This window comes from Manis pentadactyla, chromosome X (genome assembly GCF_030020395.1).
Source record: "Manis pentadactyla isolate mManPen7 chromosome X, mManPen7.hap1, whole genome shotgun sequence".
NCBI lineage: Eukaryota > Metazoa > Chordata > Mammalia > Pholidota > Manidae > Manis > Manis pentadactyla.
In genome coordinates this window covers 11,103,068-11,117,676 of record NC_080038.1, presented here as the reverse complement: position 1 = coordinate 11,117,676, position 14,609 = coordinate 11,103,068, and positions in this window count along the sequence as shown.

Genomic DNA, 14,609 nt, shown 5'->3' with positions numbered 1-14,609 from the left:
CAAACTGCAGTTCCAGGCCGTCTTTCTTCTCTGCTCAAGCAGCAACCACACCAGCCCTCCTCCTCACCTCTCAGGTACAGATAAGCCCTCTGTTGCCCAGGTAATTACCCACTGATATGGAGATGAACTTCTCCACCCCTGAGGAAAGATGCAAATGCACTAGAGCCATACTTCTCTCCACCTCTGAACGCCTGTTGATATGCAGATGTACCAAAGCCAGGCGAGATATTCTGGAAATGTTTCAATTTTACCCACAAGGTGATGGAGATCAGCCAGCAAGGGTTTCCTGTGGCATCCCTACCCTGGACAAATAGCGCATCCCTCTGGATTTCTTCACTGGGTCTTAGCAGAGCAGCAGAGCTTTGGGTCAGAGTGAGGAGAACACAGCAAGCTAGAAGGATAGCAAGTTCAAAGACATCAGCTCTGATTTCCTGTGGGACACACTAAATCCCACCAGCATGCTTTTAGGAAGGTACAAGAAGAGACTGCTACTCCAGCAATTGGCAGCTTCCAATTCAGGAGTCTAGGGATGAACTCACACACTGGTGAGCCCCAGGGGACCATCTGGGACACAAAGTGTGCCAACAATTGTAACCTTCTGAAAACAATACCTTCTCCTTTGTTCTCTAACCCAGAGGAGTGGGGAGCCATGAAGATTTCAGATGAAGTGAAAATATTCATATGCAGACTTCTAGGGATTTGCAGCTCTCCCAGTTTAAGAGACAAGAGACCCACACAGGATTATCTAGAGTAAGGTTCCATGACAGTGGCAGCTATTTATTTAATTCAGATCTCTTTAAAGATTATAATAGACTCCTGCAACTTTCATACTGTAAGATAAATTCTAACTGAAATAAGCAGGCAACGAGAGGCAACAAAGGGCCAGGCAGTTTATTTGAGCACAATCACGGGTGAGGTTCACCAGTCTGTGTAAATACCAGCTGGAGAAGTCATGCGCAACCAGACAGGTGGGGAGTTTTTAAAGAAGGTAGGGGGAGGCAGAGCTTAGATTTACAGCGGCATGAGGATTGGCTAGCCTACAGCACATTTTTCAGGTTGGGAGGGGGAAGCAGCCAGGGACTTTGGCACATCATCAGTGTCCGACGTGCTCACCCCTCCCTCCGGTGCCTCCAACCTTACATTCCAGCCTTTTGTTCATAATGGGTGCTGACTTGATCTGGCTACTTCTAGCTGAGGAGGGGAAGCACGGGTAGCATTGAGGCTGGTGGGAGGCCAGAGGTGGCTTGGAGGTAAGGGGCAAGTACTGATGTACCCACATGGTCTTGTGCACTTCTACTGTCCGACCTCTCTATTGGTGGCTGGAGGTTTTAGCAGATATGTTGTCTTTGTCTCTCAGGAAAGATATATCTAACATGATCACCCAGGCTTTGCCTTGTCTAGTACTGTAGTCCAGACGATGAGACACAGACTGAGGCTTGTTTGTAGCAGGCAGCTTGGATGAAAGAATGAAAGGATGAGCATTGGGCGGGACAAGGGGGTATCTTTCTTAGGAGTGAGAAGTAAGGTAGGTAGGAGAGGTGTCTGGGGGAACTTGAGATAAGGAAGTATAAGGGTTAGGGATGACTAGATGAAGAGGGACTACAGCTTCATTGATTATCTGCAGGTCTTGAACAAGCTGGTAGGCTCCCGATGGCTTGACTGGAAGGATTGGAGTGTTACAGGGAGAATTAGTTGGTACCAGAAGCCTTTGGGAAAGAAGATGGTTAATGATAGGTAGGATGCCCTTGCGATGGGCTTGGGAAATAGGAAATTGGGGTCTAGAAGGAGAGGAGGATGGGTCTTTGAGGTGGATGAGGACTGGAGCATGATGGCTCAACACTATAGGAGTAGAGGTGTTTCAGACTATTGGGTTAACGCTGGTCGACGGTACAGGAGGGTCTGTGGAGGAATCAGGGCTACAACTTATATTGGCTAAGATGATGAGTGAGCTCAGTTGGGGATGATTAAGAGGTAGGGAGATAGAGGCACCAAGCTTGGAGAGGAAATCTCTCTTTAACAAAGGGATGGGACAGGACGGGATGACTAGAAATGAGTGGGTAAGAGGATGGCTCTTAAACATGTAGGTTACTGGACCTTTCCCTAGAGGCTAAGAGGGGGTTCCTGTGACACCCACGATCAAGACCTGGGAAGGATGTAAATGCCCATGAAAGGAAGGTAAAACAGAGTAGGCAGCCTCCGTGTCTAGTAAAAAGGAGATGGACTTACCCGCTACCCACAACGTGGCCCTGGGCTTGGCAAGGGTGATAGGGGTGTTTGAGTTTAGGCATCTTCAGTCTTCAAGTAGGCTCAGCAGGTCCAGAGGGGAGTCCCTCAGGGGGGGCCTGCCTCCCACAAGACTGTCGCCAGGGGATGACCTTCCCTAACTGGGCACACTACTTTCCAATGACCTCTCTTACCGCAAACTGGGCAGGGTTTAGTCGGCTTGTTGGTTGGGTTGGGGCATCTCTTTGCCCAGTGGTCTTCTTGGCCACACTGGAAGCAGGATCCCGGAGGCTCACAAGCTCTGGACTGGTCTTTGGTGTGATGAGACCCCTGTCCTGCCGGCCGCAGGGCCGCCACAAAGGCTCAGGTTCAGGACACTGTCCTCCTCTCATGTTCTTCATCACAGGTATTAAAGACTTTAAAGGCCATGGTTACCAGGTCACAGAGTGGAGTCTCTCTCTTTTGCCATTTTAATTTACGTCGTAGGTAACTAATACTTGTTCTTGTGAAATCTAGTTCTTTACTAGTTTAGGAGTGATAAAACAGTGACTATAAATGACAAAAGACTTACAAATGACAATGGTTAAAGATATGATGAGAGCTAATTGTAAGAGAGTTGACATAAGGAAATTTGGATATTTTTCTAACACAAAACATTCAGTAACAAAGTTTAGCATTATTCTCTTTGACAGTGCTTTCTAGGTAATTAAGTAGGTAACTTTATATCAGATAAATAAGTGAAATTGGCTAAATACTTTCTCTAATGAGAAAAAAAAGCCAAATTGGCCAAATACTCTCTCTAATGACAAAAAAGTTCTTATGACATGTTCCAGGGGCCCTCTGGAAAACATCAGAGTTAACTAGAGATAAAAGTACTTTTTTGAATTTGATTTTGGGAAGTTGTCAGAAGAAAGTTTCTTTGGCACTTGCTTAAATAGAATCATAAGTCACTATGAAACAATACTTATCTATTTAACTAGAATGACAATAAAAGATTTTAAAAGCAAATACAGGTTACAGTTGTTAGCAAAGTTTAGCTTTTAGTTCTTTTAATATTAAGATCTCATTTTCTTAAATATTGAGAGCAGACTAACAGTTAAGAAAACTTTGTCTTTTTAACTGAAAACAAAATTCTAATTTTGCTGTGTACTTGAACTGAGATTCATTTGCTTTAATTTTATATAGCATGACCATATCAATTTTTCCACAAAGTTTCTACAACTTCTTTTTACATTGTGTTCTCTCTTTAAATAAATATCTGTACTTTCAAACAATTACTTTCTTTTACCCTTAACAAAATGAATTTCTATTCTTTATACTTTCTCTTATTAAAACATACATCTTTTTAGCAAGTAGAGATGTTTTCTTCTTTAAATAGCTTTAATTAGACCTTAAAACTATTAGGAACTAATTCTCAGTGAACACTGAGAAGTGGGCTATTGTAAACTATTGCACTAGTATTCTTTAGATCAACAAATTCATGAACACACTTTATAATTCCTGACACCATGTGCTTTACCACATAATCACTAAGCACAAAATATGTCTACTTAACTTAGCAAAACTTTAAAATTTTAGGTCACCACAAAAATTTTCAGGCTGCAGGCAGGCACACACACTGCAATACACAAACACTAAGATGTTCACTTGCTACGCCCAGCTCACCCACTCCCAACAACCATGCCAGACCACTTACAAAATGGTGGGTGTGGGGAGGGGTGTAGGGTCGGGAGAAAAAGGAGGCAGTCTGTGCTGGGAGGAGTCTTGTCCATGGCTTCCAGAACCGGAGGGCAGGCGGAGCGTGTTCCAGTGGGGGAAGAGGGCGGTGAAGGCAGAAGGAGAGAGGGAGGGGGTGGTGCAGCCACCGGAAGAGGAGAGGAGCAGGAAGATGGCATGGTTGAGAATGTAGGACTTTAAGATGGCAGCAACATGAGGGAGGACAAAGAACTTAAAGATGATGGCAGAGAGGGGTGGGGGTAGTGAGCTGAGAGAGGTGGGATACTAAGGTTTTCTGGCAGATCTGAAAAGGAAGAAGGACTGGGCAGAGTAAGAGGCTGACAGTCTTTAACTGGAGATCGGGCCAGAAGAACTTGGGTTGTTGAACACTTAACATAAAGGTCTGGGTGGGAGCGCAATGTCCAAAAAGCCTGCACATATGGGATTTCACCTTACTTTCCACTCTGATGGCAATAATTAGTCAAGTCGGTGAGGAGGCCAAAATTGATAGTTCCCTCAGGGGGCCAGCGAAATTGATTGTCCAAGGGATACTGAGGCCCAGCCTCTGAGCAAAGAAAGACTAGCTTCTGTTTGTGAACTTCCCAGGACAAATATAGAGTAGCCAGATTAGAAATGAGACACCGCAGTAGGGTCTGAGCCTCTGCCTTCGAGGGCTGGTTCCCCATGTCTGCACCACTTCCCAACTAATCCCGCTGAGAGGAGCACCCAGCGTCCCAAGTGCGCCAAGTCAGGGGAGACGGCCTGGGAGCCTGGGTGAGGGATGTCTCCCACACTGCAGGGCCAGGGGTGGGCCAGATGCCCGCAGCGGATGGGCTGGATGCCCAAGGGGCCGGATGCTCCAACCTGGACATAGCTACAGTTTCAAACGGACCAGGTGAAAACAGGTTAGGAAGGGAAACAGACTGGGGGAAACTGAGGGACTCACTGGAAAATAGTCCACACGGCGGAGAGCAGGATGAGGTCCTGGGTCAGGGAAGGAGGGGGCATGGCTGCCGATGGCAGGTTGGGGCCCCGTGCTCATGCTCCTTCCCGGGTTTTGGCACCAAATGTAACATAAATTCTAACTGAAATAAGCAGGCAACGAGAGGCAACAAAGGGCCAGGCAGTTTATTTGAGCACAATCACGGGTGAGGTTCACCAGTCTGTGTAAATACTGGCTGGAGAAGTCATGCGCAACCAGACAGGCGGGGAGTTTTTAAAGAAGCTAGGGGGAGGCAGAGCTTAGATTTACAGCAGCACGAGGACTGGCTAGCCTATGGCACATTTTTCAGGTTGGGAGGGGGAAGCAGCCAGGGACTTTGGCACATCATCAGTGTCCAACGTGCTCACCCCTCCCTCCAGTGCCTCCAACCTTACACATACTTTTAAGTTCTAAAGTTCTAAATCAAGATTTTGTAATTTTCATTTAAACATAGGATGATGTTGGTTTTAAAATAATTATCCCTAAGGTTGTATTAAAATAATGCAGTTATAAGTAAAGACCATTACTTCTAATACCTCAATTGAAATGAAATGCAGACTTCCTAGATTTTAATGCATCATAAGCCACCAATTTCATAAAATTGCATCCACTTTCCAAAGCTTCTATCACCTCATGGAAGCAACCCTTTGGAAAGGAATGAGGTATTTTATTCTTTAATGTCTCCATTTAGCCAATTATAGGCAGGTTTTCATAGATCATTCCCTAAAAATATTAAAAAAGCACTTTCTACTATGGTTCTAGTATGAATGGAAAACATTAAAGGCATTAATTTCATTGGATACAGGATAACTTCAGATTATAAGATGACAATCAAAAAAAGAAAACTATCCTCATGTTAAGTATGGCCTCAATCACATTGAAACAGTTAAAGTTTTGACAAAAGAAATAACTTTTGTTTTTAGGAAAAGCTACATATAAAATGAAGGTAATTATTGTAGTGATGGGAGATAGTTTTACTTCAAATGAGACACACATACACTTATCAAGTTATCTATGTATTAATATTCTCATGCCAGAGTGGCTATTAAGGCCTCAATATTTATATACAGTAAGCATGGACAAACCTCTAAATTTCACCAGTTTTCATAACTTTCAAGAGCTTAAACTTAAATCTAGAAAAGGTAGGAATTAAGGAAAAGTCAAAATGCTGATTTAAATAGGAAACGTCATTATGTAAGAGAGAGAAAATAGAAACAGGGATAAAATCCTAAGTTCTTTTATTTCCTAAAAATGTTTCTATCCTTTCTAAGCACTAGTTTGATATCTATATCTCAGAATGTGATCACCAATCTCCAAAATGACCCCTGAGTAATCCCTGTCTCCCCTGGTTCATGCCCTTGTATGGTCTCCTCCCACAATGAATAGTATAATCCTCTATAATCAATAAGACATAACAGATATGATGGAATATGACATTGAAAGTCTGGATCATAACAACATTGTGACTTCTGTCTTCCTTTCTCTTGGATCACTTACTCTAAGCAAAGCCAGATGCCAAGTTATTGTGGCACTCAAACAATAATCAGAGAGGCCCATGTGGCAAGGAACTGAGGCCTACTCCCAAAAGCCATATGAATGCACCATCTTGGAAGTGAATCCTCCATCCACAATGAAGCCCTCAGATGACTATTGTCCCAGCTGACAGGTTGACTGAACCTTATGAGAAGCCCTGAGCCAAAACTATACAGTTATGATTTCCTCAAGTTCTCTGGCCATAGTAACTATGAGATAATAAGTGTTTGTTGTTTTAAGCCACTGAGTTTTGGAATGATTTATTATGCATAATAGAAAACAAATAGGATTTCAGAATAGTTTAGGTCCATAAATATCATAGAAATCTCTTGTTAAAATCAATGGATGGATTGTTAACTTGATGGATGATGTTCTTTCTGTCCAAGAATCTCTGATGGTTGTCACATAGGGCTGTGGCTTGTGAAAGTCCTTTCAATAATAATCAAGAAAAAAAATTAAGATTATTTCATAACCTTCACAAAACATTCAAATTATTTTATTATTACAGATAACATGTTAGTGGGAGGTTTTCCATACAGCCAGGCTAGGCATTCCTGGTTCTAGAAAGATAAAATTGAAGAGGTTCATCTTCTGTTTATGCAAGAAATACCATTTTCTCAAAATTGTCTAGAAAAGACTTTGGTTACTTGGTTGTGGTGGCAGCAGCATTGTCATTAAAGATCTATTATTTGGGACTACCAAAAATGTTTCATTTTCTCTGATTATCATGAATTAAATCAGAAGAGACTTACTAAAATTGTTAAATTCAAGCATAGACTATCCAACCCCTAATATAAGAATGGCTCTACGGCAAATAAAAAAGACTTAAATAAAAACACAATCTCAATGACTAGGTGGCATACAGGGGAGTTTTAGGTAAATGAAACTATTCTGTGTGATACTGTAATGGTTGATACTTGTCATTTTACATGTGTTAAAACCCATCAAATGTACAACATCAAGAGTGACCCTAATGTAAACTGTGGACTTTGGGTGATGATGACATGTCAATGTTGGTTCACTGACTGTAACAAATGTGCCACTCTGGTGAGGGATGTTGATGGTGCAGGAGGCTGTGGGAAGGAAGTGGGGAGGTATATGGCAACTCACTGTTCTTTATGTTCAATTTTGCCATTGAACTTATTACAACTGCTCTAAAAAATGAAGTCTATTTATTAATAAGAGGAGAAAAACAGTTTCTGCCATCCAAGAACTTTATTTGTTCAGCAACAGTCACTCAGGCTTTCTTTTTCTATACAGTTACGGTCCACTGTTCTGTGTCTTTATGCTTTATATGCATCTCTTATAAACAGCACATGGTTGGATTTTGAATTTTATCCAGTCTAAGAAGCTCTTTCTTTAATGAGGAATGCTGAACAATTTATATTTATTGTTACTACAGATATATGTGAATTTCATTATTTTGAGTGTTCTACCTACCTAGATTTTTCTATTCTTCTTTTTCTATTTTCCATTTATTTGGAAGATACACATCTTATTTCTATTATTTTAGTAGAAAGACTTAATATACTTCCTTGACTTTAATACTTTGAGTGTAATCACATATTTAAACTCCTCTTGACAATTCAAACCACTTAGAACCCTTTATCTCCATACAGACACATCTACAATGTTCCATGATAGGTCATATAATATATAATTCCACTTTACTTTGAACCCTATGCTCCCCTTCAATAGTCATTATTGCTCTTATTACTGTGGATTTTTTAAAAAAACGACCATTGTTATTTAAAATTACCAACATGTTTGGCAATTTCTTTACTCAACATAACTTCTTAGATACTGATTCTTCTTTCTGGGTATGATTTCCATCTTATAGAAGTAATATTCTAACATTCCTTAATATCAAGGGTTTGTGAATGGTCAACTCTCTCAGACTTAATTGGGAAAAATATTTCACCTTTAGTCTCAATAGATAGTAATATGACTTTTTAAAAAATGTTGCTGTTAGTCATTTGATTGTTTTTCCCAAGTATATTCCCCCTCATTCTTTTAGTTTTATTCTTTCAAAACTTGTATTAGCATATATTGAGCATTCTTATTCTACCCTTCATATCTGTTTAACCTCTGCTTTACAATTTTTCTTCTTTTCATCAGTGTGAGCTGAATCCCTGGTAAATACTTAAACCTATATTCCAATTCCCTAACTATTTCTTTAGCGATGTCTTATCAGTGGCTCAACTTGGCTCAGCTACAAATAGCATTTATACAGTCAAATTACTGAGCTACCTAAAATCATAATGAAACAATTCTGGGAAAATGGGTGTATAGGAAATGTTCGTGTGTGTGGTGGGGGTGAAGAGATCTGTAAGAGCTAAGTCCTGATCTAGGATAAAGGAAAATAAGTAAATAATTCCTACAAATTAAAAAAAATAATCATAAAGTAGCACTATAAGCATATTACTTAAAGCTATAGAGATAAATTCCAAAAAACCTGAAAATTAGTAAGTTGCAAATGTTGCCTCTAAAGAAGAAAAAGGGGAGATGTGGGGGTTGGGGAGAGCGAACTGATAAAGAATCAAAGTAAGCCTTGGGAAGTACCTGATGCTTTAAATTACACACAGGAATAACCAATAAAAAGGAAAAACTAAGTTTGTTTTAAAAGGTGGCTGAGTGGATTGAAAAATGTTGAGAGGAGTTGTGCAGATTTAAAAATCAAATATGAGGAATGAATAAGTGAGCACAGCAGGGGATGTATAGGAAATCTCTGCCTTCCACTCAGTTTTTCTGTGAAGCTAAAACTCCTCTAAAAAATAAAGTCTATTTTTAAAAAAATCAAGTAAGAATTAGCACGTTACTGCAAATGTGATCTGAAAGTATAATAGCAAGGTAAAATGACAACCTCTCGGTACTTGCACTCAATTCTAAATTTTTTTTTTTATCATTGGTACAAGTTTATTATCTAAAATTTTAATTAGAGAGAAAGCTAGATTTTCTGAAAACCTCAGAGCTAATCTTGCAGTTATTTACTAGAAAATAGTAAATACCAGTTTAGAGCTATCCTTACTTTTTTTTTTTGAGAGGACATCTCTCATATTTATTGATCAGATGGTTGTTAACAACAATAAAATTCTGTATAGGGGACTCAATGCACAATCATTAAGCAACCCCAAGCCTAATTCTCAACAGTCTCCAATCTTCTAAAGCATAACAAACAAGTTCTTACATGGTGAACAGTTCTTACATAGTGAATAAGTTCTTACATGGTGAACAGTGCAAGGGCAGTCATATCACAGAAACTTTCAGTTTTGATCATGCATCATGAACTATAAACAATCAGGTCAAATATGATTATTTGTTTGACTTTTATACTTGATTTATATGTGAATCCCACATTTCTCCCTTATTATTATTATTATTATTATTATTATTATTATTATTTAAATAAAATGCTGAAGTGGTAGGTAGATGCAAGATAAAGGTAGAAAACATAGTTCAGTGCTATAAGAGGGCAAATGTAGATGATCAGGTGTGTGCCTATAGACTAAGTATTAATCCAAGCTAGACAAGGGCAACAAAACATCCACGGATACAGAAGATTTCTCTCAAAACAGGGGGGGTGAGGTTCTAAGCCTCCCCTCTGTTGATCCCCAATTTCTCTCCTGATGGCCCCCCTGCGACTGTGCCTGTCTTAGGTTGTTCCTCCCTTGAGGAATCTTACCTGTCTCTGGCTAACCAGTCATCTTCCAGGGCCATACAGCGAAATGTAAAGTTGGTAAGTGAGAGAGAAGCAATATTGTCTGAAAAGGTTAGCTTTTTACTTCTTTGCAGATTTATGCCCTGTGGCTTCTATGCCCAGCATTTGTCTTGGGGTATCTTTACCACTTGGAAGAATTATGATACTCAGTAAATTCGATATGAGGCACGAATTCTGCTTAAGGGTTGTAATTAGGAAGGAAGAAGAAAAGCTATAGAAGTAGCAGATGGAAGAAAACATGGGAAGATTGATTATTTCTTTGACATATCTTCTTGTAGTGTAACAAGCATGTATAGGTTTTAAACTACTAATTAAATTGCGTGCACACATTAACATAATAGGAATACAGCTACCTAACCAAAGCAGACCTACAATTACCAGCCATATCCAGTGAAACCAAGAAAACCAGTTAGGCACCCTAGGCATTTGTGAAAACTTATCAATGATATGATGGATATTGTCTAACTGAATTTGAATATTTTGAGAAAAATCAGACAAATTAAAACAACACATTCCTGGGAACTGTTCACATCCCATATGTTCTTTTAACAGTAGATAGTCTGTAGTTGTAAGATTTTGGAGCGCTAGAACTTGCACTTCTCCTAATTCTTGGTTGAGTTCCAACAGTGTAGATGCAGTCAAATTTGTTGTTTTACTGTATGCACAGGCCAGCTTAGATATCTCCTTCTTCATTCCAATGGCAAGTCCAGGAACCGGTGGGATGAATGCAGCTACAACTGCAACAGCGCCAGGATCTTTGTTGAAGTTTTTTGATGATCATCTTCTGGAATGACTCTTCCAGAGGATGTTGATGTTGGAAGTTCTTCTTCATATTGTATCTTAATTCATTTCCTGGGTAGCCAAATTAGGCTTTGATCCTCTGTATAAACACAAACAAACCCTTTGCCCACACTTTGATATGCCCTTTATACCATTGTGAAGAACTTATTGGAGATCACCACACAGGAACTGCTTTTTTTTTTTTGAGAGAAAGGAATATTGTCAGAAAAATGTACTTCCATAGCTGATCATCTGACACCCTTTAAATGATCAAAATTAAGGATATTTAAAGCATGCATTGCATTTGCAGTTAGTTTTATTCAATTCTAAATTTTTGCTATGAATCTTTTATCATTAATTTGCTGTGTTGAAGTTTGTAAAAATAAACCTCTAACCGACATTTGTTTCTATATCTCATGATGTAATTTATAAAGTTTGCAAAATATCGAAGTACCAAAAACTCATGTTGATAAAATGGCTTGATCTTTTTCTTTTTTAACTGCTGTATTTGGAAACTGATTATTTTTTTTAATGTTGCTTGCTCTTTAGAAAATAACATTTTTCAAATTACAGCAGTAAATAATTTTACTGGTGACTCAACAAATTTGGAGATACCTGTCCCCCATTAAACTATTCTGTCTACCTGCCTGGTTAAGAAGACAATGTTTTACCAAAGTGGCAGAAGTGGCTAATGGGGAAACAAAAAGGTGGTGAACTCTGATTAAGCACGTGTTACAGTTTTTCTAATGACTAGACAGAGGTTTGCTGATGGAAAGCTGGTTCAGCTATAAGATAAATAAATTCTGGAGATCCAATATACAGCATGGCGGCTATAGTTAACAATACTTTATTATATACTTGAAAGTAGCTGAGCACAGATCTTAAATGTTCTCACACACACACAAAAATGGTAACTGTGAGGTGATGGAGGTGTCAACTAACCTCATTTCACAACAGATACATATATCAAATATCACACTGTACACCTTAAAGTAACACAAGGTTTTTTTTGTCAGCTTTATAGCAATAAAGCTAGAAAAAATAAAATGCAAGTTTGACCCCCAAAAGAAAGAAAGTTGTATATCCTGGAAGGAAAAAAAAGAAGTGAAAGGATTCAAACAAGTGCTGTTCAAAAGGAATATAACATGAACCAGAGGTGTAATTTTAATTTTTCCAGTAGCCACATTAAAAAGTAAGAAGCAGGTGAAATTCATTTTAACAAGATATTTGAATCAATGCAATATATCCTAAATTGTATCCTTTCAACATGTAATCAACATAAAAAATATTGAGAGATTTTACATTCCTTTCTAATTCTTCAAAATCTGGTGTATAATTTACACGTATGGCACATTTCAATTTGCAGTAGCCACATTTCAAGTGCTCAAAAGCCATACATTCCTAGTATCTACTTTATTTGATAGAAATATAGATATCAAATAGGTACCTCTAAGTACCTATATTGATAGGTACAAACTATCACTTTTTAGGTCCAGACAAGACCTCAAAATTTCAGAAAGAGAATTTACTACGAAAAATGTCAGAAATCAGGAAAGACTGATCAGAGGTGCCTACATTATCATCTCAGACAAGAGGGATTCCCTTTTTATGTCCCAAACTCCCCTTGATCAGGATTGACCAAGAGCAGGGATCAGCAAACATTTTTAGGAAGGGCCAGATAGCATATATTTTAGCCTTGCTGGCCATGCAGTCTCTATTGCAACTACTCACCTCTTCTGTTGCAGTAGGAAAGCAGCCATAGACAGATTAAACAAAAGGGCATGGTTATACTCTAATAAAACTTTATTTATGAGCATTGAAATTTGAATTTCATATAATTTTTACATGTCATGAAAACTTTTTGCAAACATGTAAAAATGTAAAAACCATCCTTAGCTCATGAACCCTTCCAAAAGATTTGGCCCATTGGCTATCATTTGGCAACCTCTGACCTAGATGATGGGGATTAAGAAAGGCAGTGCTAAGAGGTTGTTTTAATTACAGACATTTGTTGAAGACAAAAAACGAGAATTTTGGAAGCTAGAGAAAGAGAATGTGAAAAGAACGAGGGACTTAGTATTCACCCAGCCATGTCTACCTCGACCCTAGTTCTGACATAACTTTTTGTGCTCTGGTCATATCATTGATCTTCTCTGGTCCACAATCTCTTCCTGCCAATGAGATGATTACCATGGCAAACCCAATGAGTCCAACAGTAGCTCATATGCTCATACTGCATTCAATCAAGAATGGTAATATTTTTAACAGAGTCCGGGCAAATATACCATTTAAAATACAGGAGGAAAGTCTTTGTTGAGAAATAAATAGGATTGCAGAGACTTATAAATAGTTTTAACCGTGCTAATCTGGAAATAATACTTACTACAAGTAAGTGAATTATCATTGTTACCTATGCATATGCATTAAAATAAAAGGACATTGTATGTGAAAACCCTGGAGCCAAATCTAATTATTATTTACATTTTAAGGAAATAATAGATGCATACTCTAAAATATTCAAATTTTCAGGCTCTCTATTATAATAAGCCCAAATATGTGTAGTTGTGCAGTATTTCACATAATTTCTTATTTTTGCCTTATTTTACAAATCTTCCATTAAATCTCAAGAAAGCAAACTCAGCCAAAGCCTTAACTTAATGTAAAACAACAGCCTGGACATAAAATCAGAATTATGAATTAGATTTCAGAATTTAAGGGTAAATGGAAAGGCAATTTGTTGATCCTATTTCCCAATTAAACATTAAGATGATTTTTCTATAATGACCTACCCCGAGAATTTCAAGGGGAAAAAAAAAAGCATCAAAGTTAGGTACAAGTTGCAAGTTGAAGGAGGTAGTACAGATTGGCCTCTCCCAAACTATTCTCACCTCTGTTCCTTTTCCCTTGACTTTCTCTATCATAAAGACGACAAAGCTAAAATTGATTTAACTTCCAATGTTGTTAGAGTTGGTCATTTGTCATGGTCTGGCCATGAGATAAAAGCAGAAAACCCTGAGCAGAGTTACGTTACCTGAATATATAAAACAGGAGAGACACTTTGTCCTTCCCGCTTCCTGCTTGCTGGCATGTAAAAGTAATGCCTGGAGGCACAGCAGTCATCTTGCAATGCCAGTGACAAAAGCCACTTGCCAGGAGTGGCAGAATAGGAAGCTAGAAAGAGCCGGGATCCCTGGACATCATCCTTGAGCCCTGGGTAACAACCTGGACTGCCTTCCTTGGTATTTCTTATTTTGGGAGAATAATAAAATTTTTTCTTACTTATATAGCTGCTGTTCAGTAGGTTTTCCAGGTTTTGGCAGGGGGTGGAGGTGTAGTTAATTGTATTTGTAACTGATAAAAAGTACAAGGCAGGATTTACTTCCCATCTATTACATATCAGTGGTTCTCAAACTAATACACAGATCAGAATCAGAAGAATAAGAAGACTTACTAAAATTCAGATTGCTGGGCTCCAGCCCCAGATTTTCTGATGCAGTAGGCCTTGGACTGCTCACAGGAAATTGCATTTCTCACAAGTGCCCTGGTGATGCACCTCCTGCTGCATCAGGGACCACAGTTAAAGAACCACTGGATTATTGAATAGTATTTCTACACATAACAACACACCACATAGTATAGCATGGCATAGGACACCAC